The sequence below is a fragment of the Rutidosis leptorrhynchoides genome, chromosome 4, assembly GCF_046630445.1.
Source record: "Rutidosis leptorrhynchoides isolate AG116_Rl617_1_P2 chromosome 4, CSIRO_AGI_Rlap_v1, whole genome shotgun sequence".
NCBI lineage: Eukaryota > Viridiplantae > Streptophyta > Magnoliopsida > Asterales > Asteraceae > Rutidosis > Rutidosis leptorrhynchoides.
In genome coordinates this window covers 381,794,303-381,817,436 of record NC_092336.1, presented here as the reverse complement: position 1 = coordinate 381,817,436, position 23,134 = coordinate 381,794,303, and the positions used below count along the sequence as shown (strand labels likewise).

Below are 23,134 nucleotides of genomic sequence, written 5' to 3'. Positions count from 1 at the left end.
ATTACAATTACATTAAATAATGAGATTATTATTATAAACACACCTTAGTCAATCCACTTCTAGAACTTAACCAAGAAGTAATGTCAATCAGTTTATAATGTCAATAGTCTCTACATCATTCTTTTGATCCAAGATACCACATCCATACCAAGTGTAAAAACTAACAACTTGTAGATGTATAATTCTCTTGATCAATAGTGAACTCAATATAATTTAATATGCCCTAGGATCACCATTGTGAACTAAACCATAAACCATGGTTGACTTCTACAAGTATTAAAGTATTTAAGTCACATCACAATATACTTTGCTTAATCTCTCCAACATAATGCTATATTGATCACTTGATATCATCACACACATCACACTACTAATTTTCAAAGGATAACTTACATTCAATACCTTACCGGTATTTGTTGTCAATTAAACAATATATAATCCTAATTCCATATTAAAACATGTTCATTTCACTATCTTGTACTATCTTGATAGATCATCAAATAGTTTGTGAGCATAATTCACATGAAAACTCATGTACATAAAGCAATCATTTTGATGTGAAAACGCATCAAAATACACCCATGATAATATACACCCCAAAATATATACGGAGTAGCATATAAATACTTAAGCAAAACCATACTCATATCAAGCATTTAAGTGCCGTATACATATTCTTCGACCAAAGCCAAAATAAATACAACAATTAAAATGGGTAGGTACTACCCCATCGATATCTTTGTACCATCGATTGGGATTATCAGTCCATCAAATAAGCCAACTCTTATCCCAATTAAAATTCACCATTTTTGTTACCATCCCAATATTTATTGTTAATAAAATAATAGGAAACTTCGCCATAAGTATGAACCGATACTTGCCCCAAAATAAAACTTTTCAAAACCCATGTACACCGAATATAAATGTTAATTAATCATAACAATGTATGTGGCCGGTTCACCGTGACAAACGGTGTAAATGATATCCATTTAAATACCACCGATTCAACTGTATACACATTTGAAAAACAATGATCCATTTAAATGAATGGATCCACTTAAAATTATCGAGTAAATTTAATTTCAAACTGTGTTTCAATACTATTTACGAATTACAAAACTTAAGTAAGATTGAAGAAAGGAACAAGTGGGTATTGTATGAAAGATAAACAAATCTTTAACAATTTGTACTCTAAATTGTTCTCAAAATGAATTGCCTTTCGAAAATCAAGTTACCCATTATGGTTTCTTTTCTTCACAACTTCAAGTTTATCATAGTCAGAATCCCATAATCCCAAGTATATAAGAAGGTTTACAGGGGTTACAAAACCATCAAAGAACATTAGTATCAAGTTATAGACAACGAAAAGAAATCTAACCTTTTAATTTGGCAATCTCCACCAAAATCGTGACTATTAGACGTTTTATTGCGTAAAACACCACATGCCATTAAATCCTAACGATGTTGAAAATTGACGATTGCTTTTATTGTCACTTTCCCTTGATGCCATTTAACAAAAGTGATATATACAATCACGTGGATTATAATCTCCGACCAACGAACATATGCATATTGATTCTGTTAAATCAACTGTTGCCTTTTGCTTTAAACGAAGGGTGATAAATAATCATTTTCCAAAGCATCAAAGCAACCGCCTATCAGTTACAATTTGACAGAAAACCCAAATAATCATCAAAGGTTTATCGAACAGATCCATGTGTTTGATCCACCATCACAATTTCCATTCATCATGATTCCACTTTTATGTCACGTTCTTCACACATATTCATCATCCATGATTATCACGAAAATACTTAATTAGTTTGTTAGATAAAGAGTTGTAAATTGATAATCCTGGATTGATTCTTGAATCGTGAAACACTTTCCTAATTAAGTATTTCGACCCTACTTGCCTTAGGTTACACGAAATCTTAATTGGGATAAGACAAGAACGCAATTTTACTCTAGGCAAGAAGAGATCAAAATATAGTATTAGTGAGAATGTGAATGTTTCTGTATATATTCTTATGAAAGCAAAACTCATATCTCATATATATAAGAAATGAAAGGGTGCGATGAAAGGTCGCAACCTTTCAACAAAAAGAGGCAACCTTTCAACGAAAAGACGCAACTTTTCGTTAACACCTAATGGAAAATGGTGGAATTTTGAACCTATTCAATACCACAATTTCCATGCCAGTATCAAGTTAACTCTTACAGGCTTGTACTCCACACACTCCAAACCTGTTATTAAGTATAACTTGATTACCTTTGCTTTCAAGTAAATCCCAATTAACTAAAATGTTTGTTGATAACACTAAAATCACCAGCAGGGGGAGGGGTATGAGAGTTATTGAATTATACAATCTTTGCATCATAGCATTTCAGGCCCTTAACATAATTATGCGCCTTTATCTTTTTCGAAATAATAGTACGATGATGATAAATAAGGAGGTACCTACCATAGTCACTCTCAAAATCATTGGGTTCCATTTTAGCTTTATGTTCTTTTAGCGTATCAAACTTCATACCTTGAAGTGGCCATGCTTCACTATAGGAACGAAAATAATTATACACGAGAAAGTTTGTAGTACAATTCGCAAAGAAAAGCTTCAAAAGCGTAAAATGTGTACGGACTTACGGACCAACTACTAACATGCAATCACAAAATTTGACATGCATAAATGCACAAGTACTTTGATATTGGACTGGATGGATACTAGTATTCCATCAGTTACACTGAAAATGCAATAACTTAAATTTTAACATGTAGTAAAATAATTAGATCTCTTCTGGTTTCAAAGTTAACATGTTTTATAAGGTAGATCTGGTTTCACAAGATTCACTAATATTGTGATCAAGTTTAATAATGCAATTATATGCCGTTCTAAATGCTTTCATCTGATTAACTACTATGCAATTATCATTTTCATTTGATTAACTACTATGCAATTATCATATTATTACATGTGATGATGATTAAGTGCTTTCATGAAACTATGTATCTAATCATTCGTTGCAACTTCCAAGGGCAAAAGGTGATCTAATGTCACAAGGAATTAGAATCTATCAAAAGTATGTTATGATGTGAATTCGACACTATTAAGAAATTTGAATAAAACAGAACAATATCATCTATCACAGATGTATAAAATAAAATTGCTTGACAACAACTAAGTAAGGTCATCTTGTTGAGTGGAGCTTTTGGATCAATCTTGACAACACATGCCGAATCAACCACTGTGTACTCACTAAAGATTGTTCTACGATGAAGATCATCTTGAACTACGGTTGAGAGAATGATCGAGAGAATGTCGCACTCATCGAGGGAGATCGGGAATTCAAATGTCACATAGTGTGGAAATCATATATTGTCATTCATGTTTTTCAATTTTCAAGATAACTCAACTCGAGATGACTTATGGAGAATTTTCGAGCGTTAAGGGTTAGTTCGAGATGTGTATCTTGCTAGAAAGCGGTTGTCATGTGGACAACGTTTTGGATTCGTAAGGTTTGCAGGTATTCTAGAGGACGTTGGTAGTTTGGTCAAGGTTCTTAACACGATTCAAATAAATGGTCGGTGGCTTCGAGTATACATAGCACGGGATAGAAAAAATCTAAATGCTAGATTTGATCCTAGATCAAATGATAATGTCGATTTCTCAAAGTCTGGGGGTAATTAGGAGTTATTTAAAGCAAATAAGAACTCGGGTACAGTAATGGGTGCTGTTAACACCTATTTACTTATGAGGTAAGGCTTAGTATGTCAACACGATACTAGAAGTGATCTAGCTTTAAGTGGGCGAGTGTTGCCGATTGATGTTTGCTCTTGGGAAATAATCCCTGCAGACCCGGTTCACAAGTGTAGAAACTTGTGGGGTGGCTTAATCAATCTGTCGTCCGTAGAGCGTAAAGTGCTAGCCGGATGACTTCTAGTGAGAGAAAGTGTTAGAGAGAGAGAGAGAGAGAGATGAAGTCTCAGCTCTCAAATTTGACAGAATGTCTGAACTGTGTAAAATGACGACCCAAGGGGTCTATTTATAGTGTCAGATCCACCGGATTGTTCGGGGACACGTGTCAGATGATGATACGTTCTGTTACTTGTGATCCGAAATTTACGCTGAAAGTGGCGTTCTCTGGCCAGGGCTTACGCGCTAGGCGGCCTTCAGGGCTTGCGCATGACGGAGCAGCCTGTACAGCGGTGTGATGACCCGAAAATTTCTGACCAAATTTAAACTTAATCTTTAACGTTTCCGACACGATAAGCAAAGTCTGTAAAGTTGAATCTCAAAATTTTTAAACTATTCAATTACCTTTCGATTGTTCTCAACGATTCGCGAAGAATTATATGTAAATAGATACATATATATACCATAAATTGAAAACATAACAAAGTGTTGAGTATATGATACTGTGCATTAAACTTATTGGTTTGATTATCTGATTGATATATTTAGATATAGAGTTAAAAGATTATGCCAAACGATTGAATTAAAAGATAATTATTGAATTCCTTAAGGATTATGATATTATTACGGGTCTCTGTTGTAAGGTCCACATTGATTTGGGAAATCATTCATTCTTAACGGTATTCGGAATAAATGGTAAAGTGTTTGTTTAAATAACGTAATTTGGACACATACAATAATAAGGAATATCAACCGTTGGAATTAGATATATGAATAACTTGCGATATGTATTTTAAAACGTGTTTATTAATATTGAAAATATATATTTAACAATACGATAAAATATAATATTAACTTGGTCATAAAAACGAATTGTTATTATATATATATATTAACAAATAGCGAGACGATGATTTATAGAAGTAAATGATCAAAATACTCGAAAGTTTAAGATATACTTTGAGTGGTATAGTTTAGGGATAATTTAAGGCTATATTTTGACAAAGGTACGTAACACGAAATGTAAAATACAAGTTTTCTCAGCGTACGAAAGGACATTTGAAAAACCGAAACTGGGACATAAGTCGAGTGATGACGTACAACTTATCGGAACAAAAATTACAAGTCAACTATGCATGTGAATTTAATATAATATATAATTAATTATATAAATTAAATATATTATATATATTATATAAAATTATGTCGACAAACAAAAAGTTAAAAGTTTGTGAGCTGGATCAGAGGGCCATGCGATCCCATGGCCTTGAAGCACAAATCCCATGCGATCGCATGGGGTACTTTTTCAGAAAAGGTTCTATAAATTGCACGATTTTTGGCTCAGAATCTATCTCTCTTTCTCTAGTATTATTACTCCGTAATATTTATTTAATTTATTTTATTATTATTATTATTATTATTATTATTATTATTATTATTATTATTATTATTATTATTATTATTATTATTATTATTATTATTATTATTATTATTATTATTATTATTATTATTATTTATATTATTAAGATTAATATTTTATTAATCTTATTATTATTAGTATTATTAATTATGTATTATACATAAAATACTACGACGAGGTCATGAGTGGGTTATTTTCAAAATGGTTTTCAAGCGGGATAGAGCTAAGAAAATTATGGGTTATTGCCAAGGAGGTTATGGGTAATGTTCGGGGGTATATTTGTGAATCAAACCTAGTGTTTATCATCTCCGTTACGTCTACGTACTTTCCTACAATATTGAATCTCAATACTGATACGTAAGCACTCATATCTTATATTTTATATATTAATTATGTATCCATGTCTAGTGCTCGAGTATATATATTTATATATGCTTGTATGCTAAATTTCGTCGTTAAACAGTTTATAATGAATCACTAATTAAATACATATATTACTAGTAAAAGATATATGATATACATGTTTTTGTAAAGTTGGCGAAAAATCAATAACTTTTCATTTAGATATCGAATAGTTTCGATGAACGGATTAAAAGATATGATCAACTGAATTATGATTGACGTTAATTGAAATTGCTTTTGAATCTGCAATTAAGATTTAAACAACTTGTTTACGAGATTGATAAAGTGAACTTTTAAATATTACCAACTGAGTAAATAAATCCTTATATAAGGCACGTCTCGTTTTGTTGAACTATTGTCAAAATTGACTTTTTGAAACGACTTTGGATAACTATTATATGTCGATCTCGGGCATTAGGATTGTGATACACTATGACCTGACCTAGCTTGATAGACATTTATTGACCAACATATGTTCTCTAGGTTGATATCTACGGGTATTTGGTAATCCGAGTTTCAATCACATTTTGGTGAACGACTTTATATGCTGCTAAGGTGAGTTTCATTTGCTCCCTTTTTAATTTCTTTTGCAATCTATATTTTTGGGCTGAAAATACATGCACTTTATTTTAATCACAATGGATACAAGTACATACTAAATTTTACACCGAGTTTGAACCAGAAATCCCTTAGCTTTGGTAACTAGTAACTGCTAGTTATAAGAACTGGTGGGCGCGAGTAGTTGTATATGGATCCATAGGGCTTGACATCCCCGTCTGTTCCAGGTATAGAAACCCTAGCCTGAACAATAAAACAGACGTATGCTATTTGAGGTTAGTACACGTTGGTTTGCGTGTATTGTACATGTTGGCTGCATGTATGTTAAAACAGGGATACTTATTATAACGTTAAAGTTTAGTTACCAGGGTGCTCAATCTTGTAGAATCTTTTGATAAACGTTTCTGGATGAAACAACTGAAATCTTGTGATTCACTTTTATATACAGATTATACGAAACACTAAAACTATGAACTCACCAACCTTTGTGTTGACACTTGTTAGCATGTTTATTCTCAGGTTTCCTAGAAGTCTTCCGCTGTTTGCTTATATGATAGATAAGCTATGTGCATGGAGTCTTACATGGCATATTTTTCAAGAAAACATTGCACTCACCAAATCATCACCATGTATCTTATTTTGACTGCATTGTCAACAGAAGTACTGTTGTAAACTATTATTTACGGAGATTTTCTATATGTAGAAATCATCAGATGTCGAAAACCTTTGATTTAAATATTCATATATGGTTTGCCTTTTCAAAAGAATGCAATGTTTATAAAACGTATTATATAGAGGTCAAATACCTCACAATGAAATCGATGAATGACGTGTTCGTCCATATGGATTTGGAGCGATCGTCACAAGCGGAGAACGCTGGACGGATAATTCCACAAAACTGTTGTTTCCAACCTTCCTGATGCTACTTTTATACAACCATTATGCCTTTTATGTGTGTATACGATAGGATACACCATTAAGTCCCCCCAGTTTAATGACTTAAGCATTTGAAAAATGATTAAGTTGTTAAACTTTTGATAACGCATGCCAAACTAGCCTGTTCATCACCCATTTGCATCGGGGAAAACATTACAGGCATTAAATGCAGACGTATTTTACTGACGCTGTGATGATTAATTTTAAATGGTTGAGAATCTCCACGCGCCTACAGCTGTAAAAAGTGTCATTTCGTACCCTACGTTTAAACTTACCCGTACACGTGTCACAATCATGTCCATAAAAATTGCATCAACGAACACCTATATAAACTGGCATAACCCTTTTATCTTCACTTTTTTACCTTTACCAAGATCTAAAAAGCACATTTCTTCCCAAATCTTCATCGCTTTCTTCATCCTTCAACTTTTTAAGGTTTATCGCCGTCCAAGGTCAGTGACACTTCATCTTACTGCTATTTCTTTCCTGTTGATATCTGTTTACTTTATTACTATGGCTTCTACACCGAGTACTGGCTAAGAACATGCAGAGCCCTCTTCTTCAAATGCTACTGACATTCCTGAAGTTAGCACGATGGCTTCATCACTGACAAGAGAATACTTAGATGGTTTGAAGATTGCCTTTCACCATTTTAATCAATTTAACCATGTTCTTCCTACCAACAGGCAGACTGCTAACCATCCTCCTGATGGAAAAATTACTCTATACAACTTACAACTTACTCACGACAACCTCCGTGTTCCCCCTACAAACGTTCTCCTTCGCCTTCTTAGATATTATAAGGCCTGCCTGAGCCAAATGCATCCCCACGGTCTTCAAAAAATTATCCTTTTTGAAATGTACTGTAATGCCAGCAATATTAAGCCTCGCATTAAAGTTTTTATCTCTTTGTTTAGAATTCGTACAATTAGCGACTGCTGGCTTACTATTGATAGTAAACGAAATACCCATTTTTTTGGTACAAATAGAGTATCAAACTTGAAGGACTGGAAGAGTCCATTTTTCTTTTTTGATGAGACTGTTATTCCGGAGGAGTTTTCCATTGTCCGGAAATGGGGTACTATTGATGCTGGTGTAGGAAAAGGTGTTAAGATTTCTACCGTCGAGCAGCGGATAGTAAATAATTTGAAAGAGCTCCGCCTTCCGCCCAGATCATACGAGAAGTATGATGGGATTCTTGTGCTGTGTAGAGTGAGTCAAGAATGGCCAAGAACTTCTGTGCCAGTACTCCGTGAGAAGAATCAGGGTATGATGTGATATGATCATCCTAATATATATATATATATATATAAATGCTCGCCTTATTGTTCACCATGTTTGCTTATATTACTGTCTATGTTTAATTTTTGCAGCCAACTCCGAGATGCAGGTTCGCACTGCTCTTTTATCCCTCGATCTTGAGGATGAAGTGGAAATTATTGACCGTGCTAAAACTGCTGAAGAGCTAGAGGCAGAGAGGGTTACAGCTGAGGCTAAGGCTGCTTCAGATGCTGCTGCTGCTGAAAAGGGGGAAGAAATCATTGTTAGCAGCTCTGACAGTGAGTCCGGGTCTGAACAGACAGACACTGAACGGACAGCGGATGACACACCACCGCCGATCAGCAGACATCAGGCTCGGTTGACATCACGGGTGAAACAAACCCCACTCCTCCTCCAACCCAAAAGACAAGGAAGAAGAGCATAGGCTCTAAGAGGGCGAAAAGTACAGAGGGGAGCCAAAATTAGAAACGCAGAAGAAGTATGTCCATTCTGCTCGTTCTTGATAATGCACATGTCTTTGCTTATAACTATTATATTTGTTCATAATGCTAATTTGTTTCTGTTAGTAATTTTAGCAGAGTTTGATGATAGCTAAGGGAAGGCTACTGAAGGCGGTGAGCAGAGGCCGGAGGAGAACCTTGAAAGTGAAGGAGATAAGGGTCTGAAAACTCCTAACCCAAACTTTACTCCATTTGAGGAATCTGAATTCCATGAAGAGAGGCCGGAGGGCGACTCTGCTTATCATTCTCCTCTTCCTAGTACCACTAACCCTGCTGTCACATCGTCCAATGTTCAAGATCCATCTCTTCCGGCTCATGTGAGGACATTGCAGGCGATCATTCAGAATCCTGCTACTAAGGACAAAGAATTTTCAACTCTTCTTCAGGTATGAATGATAAAACTTCCTGCATGTATATGCTTGTAATTTATGTGAGTTTCTTGAAATTAACCATAAAAGTTTTTCTTCTACATGGTTATGCTATCCCTGAGCTAAAACCCCAGTTCACCGCTCTCCGCTTTGAGCAGCTCAGGGAATCAACTGCTGCAGCTCATGTATTGCTGACCAACCATTTGGATTCTGTGCTGCAACTGCAGAAGCAACAGGAGTCCATACTTGCCTTTGCCCGTGCTGAGATTGCTCAAGGTGCAAATGCTCGCAAAAGAGAAATTGATGCTGAACGTGCCTTGACTGATGCTCAGAATATATTAAAGGCAAGAGAGGCTGAGCAGAAAAGTGCTCAAGATGCTGCTGTTGCTCTGTAAGAGGAGAAGGACAGGTTGGTGGATGCTGAAAAGAAAAAGTTTGAGGAGGAGCAGGTGAAGGTGAGTGAGCTAGAGAAGGAGTTAAGTGCCGAGAGGGAGAAATCTGCTGAGCTTCTCCAGAGGGCGGAGAAGGGTGAGAGTAATTTTGCTGAGCTTAAGAAGGGGATACCGGGTATGATAGCGAAGGTGCTTGGATCCAATCTTGTGGGGAATCCCTAAAATGATTATGTTGAAGCTGTTCGCACTCATTTCATTTATGATGTTACAAACAAAATTACCAAACGCCTTGCCCCAAACCAGATGCTTCCTGCTGCTATTGCCAACCTTATGCGTCCTGGAACCATGGAGAAGGTTGATGAAGCCAAAGACAGATTGATTAATCTGAAGATAGATGTCTATGATGAAGTGTGTAGCAGAGAGGAGTCATCTGCTCAGGATGTACTTAATGTTCAATTTTCATAAACTTGCAACTATTTGATGAATATCAGTGTGTAATAAATATTGATAATTTGAATGTCATAAACATATGCTTATTGTAGTGATTATGCTTGTTTGTATGCTTGCACCAAATACTTTGATGTTTGTTGTTTATAACCCATCTGCTATGCACTAAGCATATCATAAAATTTCATGTATAATTGTATGTTGTACAACTGAACAAAGCATTTTGAAAATTGTTGAAGGTAATTTCACGTTTGGGTGTCTTGCATTTGTTAACTTCAGTTGAATGAGCAACAAATAAAAAATTCATTTTGCAAAAACTATGCCTTCAAATATTCAGTAGGACACTCGTAGTCTGTTATACGCTTTCCGTCATCAAATTGATGAGGAATAGTTATGAAGTGTTTTTGAAGAGTGATTATAAAATAATCTTTCCGCTATACGCCTTCCGTCATAAAATACATGAGGAAGAACTTGTGAAATATTGTGTAAAGATTAGCTATGGGTTAATGACATATCCGTCATACGCCTTCCGTCATAAAATATATGAGGAAGAATTGTGTAATATTTTTGGCCTTCATATAAAATATAAACTTCTTTCATTCTGTGAAGTAAGTTTTTATAATGTTTGTCATGACAAGTATCTGAGTTTTGTATTTTGCATCCGTGCGTTCTAGTAAAACTTTAACGTTTTCTAGCAGATCCCTTGTGCCTTTGATAGCCGGCACAAAAGCTTCCACCATCGGAGGTATAAAAATACTCTCTTTCTAAGGGCAGGATATAAATGTAATGTTTTACATTTGTCACAGGCAGCACATTGCATAAGAAAAATATAAAATTTTATTGATCAGTACTGTGCAATACATAAACAATTGATGACGAATTTAGGTGGATCAAGCCTAATTAGTACATCATGAACGTTTAGTGTATGCATTTGAAAACATATGCACTGTAAAGATGACCACAATGGTCTACAGTAAATTGACAAATTCTGTTCTTCAAAAATGCTAACAATCTGCTCTTATTGAAATGATAAATTTTGCTCTTGATAAAATGCTGGAAATTATTTCTTCAAACGCCAAGCGCCTAGCACTGTCCGGCCTGAACACATGATCATGGTATAAAGAACTCCTGAACCTCATCTTCCCTGAACAACCGATTACGCCTCCTCTGATTCATATTGCCTTCTGGTAAGTTTGCAATGTGGACCGTTCCCTTGTTGGTGCCACATACTGTGAGTGTATAGCGGCTACTCCGTTCGAAGTTGGAAATCTGATCTCTGCATGAGCCGTTGATGTTATCGCTCTAAATTTAGCTAACGCTGCCCATCCAAAAAGGACAGTAAATCGAGAGTTGCCATCCAGAATAGTGAAATCGATTGTTTCAGTTCTCAATAGTGGAAATGTTCCCAAAACGACCTCCAAATGAACTCGCCCCATTGCATTCACTGGCGCTCCTGTTAGCCCTGAAACCTTCAAACTCGTCCGCTTAGCTCTAACCTGCACATGTCTTGGAAAAGTCCTGAAACAATGCCAATAAATGATGTCAGCCTCACTGCCTTTATCTGTGTAGATATGGCTGACGAACTTGTTTGCAATTTCTGCTGAAATGACCACTGGCTGAACAGACAAGGCCCAATTTTGAATTGGTTGAAAAATGATTGGGGCATATCTCCAGCTATCAACATTGTTATCCGACTTCTCACCGTCCTCATAGTGACTTCCATTCAACCACACCATTTTGATTACAATGTTTGGTGTTGACTCACGTTCTGTGATCCGGTTTTCGTACTAGTTTCTGTTATCTCTTCCGCCATGCTCTTCCCTTCCTCTGTTCTCACCTCGACGACCTCTTCCACCATCATTCTTTTGCCATCCAAATTTCCTGTGAGGATCATTTCTCCTCTATTGTTTCCTGGCAACAAGTGGTTTAACTCTCCTGCTTTGATCTTTGCAATGATTTATCTCATCAGAGATTTGCAATTATCTGTATCATGACCCCATGCCTCATGAAAGTCGCACCATAGCTCACTTTCTGGACCCTCTCTTTCTTCCATAGGTGCCGGAGGATTGAAAGTGGTCCGAATTGGTTCGGTGAAAAGTATCTCTTTGGGTGTTTTAGTCAGCGCCATTATCAAAGGATGTTTTTTTATTGGCCTTCTGTTGTGATGAAAATCGTTTGGATGATTGTTGCCTCTCCATCCACCATGAGAATTATCATTCCTCCTCTGGTTTCTGTCAAAGTACCTCCCTCCGTTGTGCGGTTTACTACTACTGCTGCCATCAAACTTGTTCATCCCCCGCTCACCGGCTCGAACATGCTTCTGTGCAACTTCCAACGTCTGATGCAGAGTTTTTGGCAGGTCATACCTTAATGCATGGATAAGTGCACTAAACCGTCGTTGATCTAAACAGAAAATAAAACTAGATACTAGCTGAGATTCTGGACAATCAGGTATCTTCTGTGCTTCAAGTGTGTATCACTTCATGAAATTACTCAAGGACTCATTATGATGCATTGTGATCTCATGTGCATCAAGATGTGTCAAAGTGCAGCTTCGAGATTTTGATACTGCATAACAAATTTTGCACGGAGGTCCAAATAACTTGTGATGCTTCTTGGCGGCAGGCTAGCAAACCATTCCCTTTCCATTTTCTGCAACACCATTGGAAACATATGACAAGCTACCTCATCATCCCAATGCAGCAACCTCATTGCATCTTCAAACATAGTGAGGAAATCCTCAGCATCTGTTGTACCATCATAAACTCCAATTGCCGGTATGCCAAGATTCCTGGGCAACGAATAGTTAGCAATTCGATCGATGCAATACTGAGTGGATTCTGCCATAGCTGGTGGCTTTGTAGCTTGCTCTCCAGTAATGAGGGCGAAGAAATTATCTACAGCCACAGCACGGACGGCGGGCTGCGCTAAGCCTTGCTTATACTTTGCCGGAGCTGTCTACTTAAGGATGTCATTTAAAAGCAATACTGCCTGCTTCTCATACATGAACTCATCTTTGTCAATTTCATCGTCAGAATCATTATTAATATAGCTCAAGTCATTATCATCCTCGGAATCATCAACGAGACTGCCCAGCTTGTCAAGTAATCTGGATAACCTGTACTTTGATATAGATTTCCTTTTCATGATTTGCCTGTCTTTGCCATCCTCCACCCGTCGAAAAGGTATGAATGATGGACATCGCCGTGGTTGCATCAACGGATGCCTCTCTGGATTAGTGGCAAAGTTTGGAAGCCTTTCTGCACTTTTAGTTGTTGTTTCTTCTATTACTGGCCTTTTCTCTGAATTAGTTTCCAAACGCTTAAGCCTTTCTGCAGTTTCAGCAACTGTTTCTTCAATCGTACCGTCCGGTGGCGAAACAGGTACATCTTCAACAGTGATCATGTCTTCAGTTAATGGATTGTTGACCGCTTCAAGTACAAATGGAGCTTCAGTTGTTTTTGTTCCTTTTCTGTTTTGCGTGTTCTTTGCATTAGTGGATGGTGCCATTGTTAACACCTATTTCCTTATGAGGTAAGGCTTTGTATGTCAACACGATACTAGAAGTAATCTAGCTTTAAGTGGGCGAGTGTTGCCGATTGATGTTTGCTCTTGGGAAATAATCCCTGCAGACCCGGTTCACAAGTGTAGAAACTTGTGGGGTGGCTTAATCAATCTGTCGTCCGTAGAGAATAAAGTGCTAGCCGGATGACTTCTAGTAAGAGAAAGTATTAGAGAGAGAGAGAGATGAAGTCTCAGCCCTAAAATTTGACAGAATGTCTGAACTGTGTAAAATGACGACCCAAGGGGTCTATTTATAGTGTCAGATCCACCGGATTGTTTGGGGACACGTGTCAGATGATGATACGTTCTGTTACTTGTGATCTGAAATTTACGCTGAAAGTGGCGTTCTCCAGCCAGGGCTTACGCGCTAGGCGGCCTTCAGGGCTTGCGCATGACGGAGCAGCCTGTACAGCGGAGAACGCTGGACGGATAATTCCACAAAACCGTAGTTTCCAGCCTTCCTGATGCTACTTTTATGAAACCATTATGCCTTTTATGTGTGTATACGATAGGATACACCATTAGGTGCTAAATGGGTAGGTGATGCGTGATTATGACTGTAAAACCGCATTTAGAACAAGCTTTCTTCACCCAACAGATCTGAACACGAAACCCCCAATTTGTAACAGTAACAGTCCCAAAATAGAGTATAAAACTCTGAAATAAGAACACAAAGGTTAGAAGAATCTAAACCCCAAATTGATAAAGATACCACCACAATTAGAGATCTAGAAACACTTCAAATCTTCAACCACAGCTGATAAAGATTCCACCACAACTATAATATCAGATATGAAGATTTGGATTTCACCACAACGTTTGATAAAGTAACACCACAAACACTGATAAAGAAACCACTCTTAGCCACCGGAATCAAAGATTCGTAAAGACACAGAGATTTTGTAAATAGATAAGCTCTATCAAGCTTTTCATTCAATCATCAACCAAATTTTACAATTACAAGAGCTCTCTATTTATAGGAGAAGCTTAACAGCTATTTTCTAGATAAGGCAAAAACATAAAAAGGAAATGGAGACAAAAAGGACAAATAATTACAAATTAGCCAATAAGAATAAAGGACACAATCTGCAAAAGCCTACCATTTGGTATTGCTCCTCCCATGATAAAAAGCATCCAATGATATATGGGAATCTTTCTTGGACAGCTAACATTCTTCTAAAACAGCCACACACGTGTTAAGCACATGACCTGACCGGTTTATTCAAAGCATTATATAAACTTTGAATCGTATCAGCAAGTTGGCCCCTAAAAAAAAACAACGTCGCCTGCTGGTTGAACTAAGTTTCGTATGCTGGTTGAACTAAAATCCTTCAGCTAGTTGAACTAGCTAGTTCACCTAAGTATTAACTTTGCTGGTTACCCGGCTGAGTGAATTTTACTGGCTAAACTAGAACTCATTTGCTGGTCCGGCTAGCTGGTTCTTCTTTGTTGCTGGTTTGCCTTCAACTATCAAAAACTTTATTCATGAAAACATAACTACTTCAGTTTAAGGACTGAAGTAGGGTAACCCCCGAGCTTGTTAAACCAGCTCCAAAAACACTTAGATGATACGAAAGAGATGGCAACATGACCATTGCTTGACCAGACTCGAGTGTGACATCATTTGAGCTTGTGCTGGTTGTGTTGCTGGTTATATTGCTCAGCTCACCCACATCATCCTCCCCCTCTAAAAAGGAACTTGACCTCAAGTTCTTGAGGTTGTCATCTTCCAAGTAGGGCATCAAATCACCAACATTAAAAGTGCTAGAAATAGCACTATCACCAGGCAGCTCGACCTTGTAAGCATTATCACCAACTTTTTGTGTTCTAGAGGGTGTGTATAAAACGGCTATCAGTTTTATATTTATTTACTACAGGAAATCACCTAAATTAAACTAAAACACAAAAGGCAAGTATACATATCGTGTAATAATGTAGCTAAGGTAAAGTCCGAGAGGTCGATCCGTGGACACTATTATTGGGTGTCTTACTAGGTCAAATTAGTTAATTAAGTAGTTAAACTAGATTTAGTAATATATAGTAATTATAGGTAACTTTAGGGGGATTTACCGTTTAATGACCGGTTTGTCGATTTTGAGACTTATATCACAGTTAAAACCTAATGCAAAATATTAAATATAAATATAACTTATTTTAAAGAGTAAAATAAATGACAACAAATAAAAGTGCAATAATTAAAAATATAAATAAAGCATAAAAATAAAAGTGCTATAATTTGAAGTACGATAAATAAAATGACGATAAATGAAAGTCGATGAGATATAAAATAAAGGAATTATGCTTATTTAAACTTCCGTAATCATGATGTTTGACATTTTGATTTTAATTTATTACCATGGGTTAATTGTCCTTTGTCCTGGTTTATTTGATACGTCTATCTGATTTTTGTCCATAATAGTCCATCGGTCATAAATATAAAGTGCGAGTGTCCTCATCAAATTACCCTTATACCCGAAGTCAAATATTCCAACTGATTAAGGATTTAAACTGTGACGCAGTTATCACTTCTGTCAACAATTACACCAGTTATCACTGTATGTAATCCACCCCTGTTTTAATTAGTTTATGAATATTAATTCATCCACTTGATCAGAATGAATAATCAATTACCCAACCCAATTGATTAATTAAATGATTATAACAGATTCCATATGAACGTCACTAAATAGGACAACCATAATCATTATTAATTGTTAGGTTAATTAATTTGAAGATAGGTTCGATAGACTCCAATGAGTTGTCACTCAATTAGACAATACCCCCCATCTATTAATAGTCAATAGTCCAATTTCCACAAGTGTCGGTCTTTTGTCCAAACCCCAATTATGGTACAAAATCCGATAACCCCATCTTAATATTTAGTCCAACATCACGATTACTTTGGCTCAAATAAGCATAATAATAACTTAGTTACGATACATTAATTTAAAAAGGAAGAACATAGCTTACAGTGGTGATTAATCGCGTTGCGTTACACGGACAGAGTTTCGACTTTAAAACCCGTAAAACATTTCTTATAATAACCCAATTATTATTAATCTTAAATTAAACTAAATATTATAAATATAAATTACATAAGAAAGAAAGAAAGAGTATGAAGAGGTGAAGGTGTATATATTGGTGCCTCCGTGAATTCCATTTTATAGGCAAAATGAATTACTGTAGCAAGGTGGAAAGTTAGCTGGAAAGGTAGCTAACGATAATTCAATTCACTGAATTGAATTATTGATTGAAATATTTTCACTTATGATCCTTTAACTATGCTCAATTAACAACTTTTTATTATTTATTATTATTCTTATTATGAATTATTTAAATATTATATTATATTCTTGAGCATAGTTAACTTGTAATTTTAGCTCCGTTGCGTCGAGCGTTGAAAGTTGGTTCATGTCTCGGTTCCGGATTTTCGAACGCCTTTTCGTATAATTTAATATCTTGTACTTTGTGTTTTGTGACTTGTACTCTTGTCATTTTTAGACGTTTCTCATCGATAATTTGAACCACTTGGATTGTATCTTGTACATTTGAGCTTTTTGGTCATTTGCGTCTTCAAATCTTCGTTTTCGCCTTTTGTCTTCGCACTTATTTATTTAAACGAATATTACTTGAAAATAGAACAATTGCAACTAAAAACTTTACATATTGGAAAGATATTGCGCCTGAATATATGTTCATTTGTAGCACTATCAAATATCCCCACACTTGAACGTTGCTTGTCGTCAAGCAATATGGAACTTGAAATAAAATCACACTAGAATCACTTCTTTATTCTTCACACTTTATACATAAGTGATTTTAATACGGCGGTATAAACAATGATAGTAACGATGTGGTTTACAGTCCCACATGACTTATAAAAATTTAGATCCTTTAAGAAAATTGGATCTTTATGAAAACATTTGATCTTTTGAAAATTCAATCTAGCTTTTACCCTAGATAAGTTTTCTGATTTGACCCACCATCGGTGTTGCAAAATATATATGTGGATCAATATTTTGGCTAAAAACTTTTAGGTTCGTGTAATCCACTGCTATCCCTGTATCGGAAAGCACACATCCAGTTTACTTGTTTCGTATATTACCTTTCGGTAAACTACCGTCCGGTTGTAAAGGAAACTGAAAGGACCCGTTCATATACATTATAAAGGATTCACAATAGTTGATTACATCGCGAGGTATTTTGACCTCTATATGATACAATTTACAAATATTGCATTCGGTTTTAAAAGACAAACTTTCTTCACAACGAAAGTTGATGGCATGCACAGCATTTCATAATACATCCAACTATAATTGACATAATAATAATCTTGATGAACTCAATGACTCGAATGCAACGTCTTTCAAAATATGCCATGAATGATTCCAAGTAATATCCTTAAAATGAGCTAATGTACAACGGAAGATTTCTTTAATATCTGAGAATAAACATGCTTTAAAGTGTCAACCAAAAGGTTGGTGAGTTCATAGGTTTATCATAACAATCATTTCAATATATTAATAGACCACAAGATTTCCGTTTATAAATATATGTACACTCGCAAGTGTATAAAAGTATTCTATAAATTGTAGGCACCCGGTAATAAGCCTTAACGTTCGTGTTTTACCCTCTGAAGTACACCAGATCAGGTGTGTTTAAAATAACCTCGAAGTACTAAAGCATCCCATAGTCAGAATGGGGTTTGTCAGGCCCAATAGATCTATCTTTAGGATTCGCGCCTACCGTACATAGACAAGTAGTTTAATGTTACCAAGCTAAGGGTATATTTCTAGTTTAAACCCACGTAGAATTAGTTTTAGTACTTGTGCCTATTTCGTAAAACATTTAAAAAAACAGCGCATGTATTCTCTGTCCCAAAAATATATATAAAAGGGAGCAAATGAAACTCACCATACTGTATTTCGTAGTAAAAATACATATAACGTCATTTAACAAGTGCAAGGTTGGCCTCGGATTCACGAACCTATATTAATTATATATATTTATATGTTGGTCAGTATTTGTCTAACAATTTTTGGTCAAGTCATAGTGTACCATAATCCTAATGCTCGAGACTAATATGCAAAAGTCAACAAAAGTCAACTTGACCCAAAATGACTTCTAAAATTTATAGGTATTTATTATATAATTAACTATAGTCGTTTTATATATTTAAATATATTTATTAGATTTTATAATAATAAAAGTCATTTATTAATAAAAATTTATATTAACGTTTATATATGATAAAATATACTTTTATATATCTTAAGTAGTAAAATTTATAAAGTTCACTTAATATCGTAAAACTATAGTGGTAAGTATTATTAAGGTAATTATATTACGCGTGGTGAAAAATATCTTTGTATCCCCTATTTATTTGATAAAATAATATTGATCATAATAATAATAAGTAAAAGTTGTATTATTTTGTAATAATAATTATTATTATTATATAAAAAAATAACAATATTTATATTTACTAAAAATGTTATTATGATAAAATGATAATACTAACATAATAGTAATAATGATATTTTATAATAACAATGATATTTCTATTAAAATAATAACGACGATAGTAATAATAATCATTTTAACAATAATACTAAAATTCAGTTGACTATAACTTCAAATCCGTTCATCGAAACCATTCGATATCTAAATGAAAAGTTCTTAATTTTTCGCTAGCTTTCCAATGACATGCATATCATATACCCTATCTCAGTAGCATATGTATCTTATTCAGGATTCAACAAACCTATCTAAGGACAATATCGAATGTACAAGCATGCATAATCCTATATACTCGAGCACTAGTCAGGGATACACTATTGATATATAAAAGTTAAGTTATGAGTGCTCACGTATCAATATTGAGATTCAATATTGCAGGAAAGTACGTAGACGCAACGGAGATGATAAACACTAGATTGACCTCACGAGCATACCCATGAACCATACCCATCACCTCCATAGCTATAACCCATAATTTTCTTAGCTTCGAGTCATTCAAAAAACTATTTTAAAATCACTCGGACATCACTCCGTCGTAATATTTTATGTATACTAATAATATCTTGAAATAATACAGAGCAAATATATATATATATATATATATATATATATATATATATATATATATATATATATATATATATATATATATATATATATATATATATATATATATATATATATATATATATATATATATAAATCGATTGAGACAGTTTAGACAAATATATTTTCAAGTTTCTATGAAATAATGAAACCTATTGAATTCTATTTATAATAGATTTTTGAATTATTAAAGTATGAATTATTAAAGTGAATTATTAAAGTATGAATTATTAAAGTGAATTATTAAAGTATGAATTATTAAAGTGAATTATTAAAGTATGAATTATTAAAGTGAATTATTAAAGTTAAAGTAAAGTAAAGGTAAAGTTAAAGTATAGTAAAAGTATAAAAACTATGTATGTATAATACGCGTATAAATATATATAATATTAATTTAAATCGTTATATATATTTAATGAAATAAAATATAAATATCATTATATTTATTATACTGGTTAAGTAATGAGTTGTCAAAAGTGATTCTAGATATTTAGAAAAGTTATATACGTTTTAATAATAAAGTTCTTTTTAAACTGAAAACGTTTTTGTACGTTTGAAAATAGATTAATAGAATATTATGGAAATCAATTCTCCACTAGCTTTTGTCTAACTTTCGTAAATGACACTTTTTATTTTTATTTATAAATAGCTTTACAAATTATTCCGAATATCGTTAAGAGGAATAGATTTTCTCAAATCATAGTGGACCTCTCAACAGAGACTTGTAATCATAATTCAATGTTTCTGATAATCCAATCATTTAATATATTATTTTTTTAATTTCGTCGATAATCATATTGAAACAAATACGTTCATATAAAGAATTATACGTTTAAATACTTTGTTGACATTTTCAATTTATAACATATACACATATACATACATATTCATATATGTTTATTTAATGGTTCGTGAATCATTGGAATTTGGTCGAGGTTTAAATGAATGTATAAACATAGTTTAAAATCCTTGAGATTTAACTTAACAAACATTGCTTATCGTGTCAGAATAATATAAAGATAAAGTTTAAATTTAGTCTGAAATTTCCGGGTCATCACAGTACCTACCCGTTAAAGAAATTTCGTCCCCGAAATTTGATAGAGGTCGTTATGGCTAACAATGAGGATGTTATTATGACGATTATGAAGTTTTATCATGTCTAAGAAGTATGGATAAAATAATTCGATTACTCAAAGCGTATGAGGGAAGTTATCGTAAATGAAGGAAATAAGATTATAATGATTCGTCATATCTTTTGACATCATCACAATTGATCTCCGAATTTAAAGAAAATCTTTGTAATCTATGTTGGATTTGATGCTTCGGTGATTAAGGAAATTATGATTCTCTTCGAATTAATACGATAATCCATCTTGATTTCTCTATCGGGTATTTCACTATAAATCCACCTTCTTCGTTTCCTTACAACTCACACCTTCTATTCTTTCTCCCTCAACTCATATTTTAAAGTATTTGTCAATATGCTTCATCCAGTACTGATTCTCGATATACTCCTCACTTTCATATCTGTCGTTCTTCTTTTTCATCTGCCTCCGGAAGAATCTATTTACTTCTACTATACTCTCGGTTTTATAGTGTTTTTAGTTCTTTCGTGTCTTTATATTGCTATATGCATCGATATATACGGTTTATAATTTTTGGGTGATTGTTGGGTTTTATATCTTCCCTTATATTTCAAAGCCCCTGCTTTTGTCTTCTATAATCATTGACATCCACAGTTAATGCTCCCTTCTATTTGCTGCGATTTATACTCCAATTTCTATTTTGGAGTTTTATCCTTTCGTTTCTTCTTCTTGCGATTAAGCAACGTTTGTAATGGTTCAGTATTCGTAGATATGAATTTCAGAATGAACATAGTTAATGTTCTAAGAAGGAAATGGTAATGGCACGATCTTGATTTGTTAATTTACCAGAATACCCTGAAAAGACCGAATCATCAAGAAAATATATTCTTGATATTTTTAGAGATTAAATAGAATACAAGAGTCGTGTAACATGGAATATGATGACGGCATGGTCTGTGAATCGTCATGTCCCATTAGAAACTCAGCATGACTTACTGTAATATAATTACGTTGATCAAGTGTCATTATATTATACTAACTCATGCTTCAGTTCCCAACACTAGTTCAAAACATTCATAATTTAAACTCGAAAGTTTATAGAATATAGAAACTAATAGTTTCTTATATGATGTAACACTGATAGCGCAAAGAGATAAATGACTTCAGATAAGATTAGTTGTGAAAATATCTTCAGAAATATCGCGGATATTTATAATGAAACATATGATAATATCTTAGAATTTCTAATATTGATGGATGATGATGAAGATTTGTCTGTAAAGGTTTAGAATAAAGAGTAAGGTATTCGTTAATGACTTTAGCAGGCACTGAATCATTTGGATTCTTTGAAGACAGATTTAGTCTTTGTGATTTGTCCACAGCCTCCTTCATAGTCTGTTCAATCCGTTTTCCAGTTCCAAACCTTCTCTTTTTCTCAGCTTTACCACCTTACTATTCTTTGTCATCAAACTTTTTACTGTTAAGATCGTTTACAGTTTTTGATGCTTCGTCAGCATTTCAAGAACTAGTTTGCAGTTCAAAATATTTTTCAGTACTTCACATTCAAAGTATGTAAGTCCAGGAGATAGACGTTTTACGTACACATATAACTGTTGGCGTAGACATGCTGCGAGATTTCAAAATACTGGTTACTGTTTTCCGATGATTCTTATGACAATTCTCGTTACAATATGCGAATGAGTAAATGATGAGATTTCAATAAATATAATGATTTTTCGAAAAGTCAAAGATAATTGAAGTTGTTGGTAAGTTTATTGCTAAGGTGGCGAGATATGAAAGGTCCCCAGTAACGATGACGAAAGGGCAACGTATCTATCGAGGTTATAATAAGACTAGTCCGACTGAAAAGTCGAAGTTGACTTGCTGGAGCTGTGACAAAACTGTCTACTTTGAAAAGGAATTGAAAAGTCATTTTAGCTAATAAATGCCAAAGGGTCTGACACGGATACGCATCGAACTATGACTTTGGCTTCGAGAGCTTTTTAGGTACATAAATGTGGGTAATATGTGGTTGGATCATCATCTCGATTGTTCATTGTTTGAAGTGTCTTCGAAAACTTCGGAGAGTTTGAACACAGTTTGTAATCGTTAATATACATATGATGTTCTAACACAGTTTTGAAGTC

General features: G+C 34.4%; 1 pseudogene; it reads right to left on the bottom strand.

Moving 5' to 3' along the window:
- Nucleotides 1-2,358: 2,358 nt before the first annotated feature.
- LOC139841870 (uncharacterized) overlaps nt 2,359-23,134 on the bottom strand; it is a 207,248-nt pseudogene continuing 186,472 nt past the window's right edge.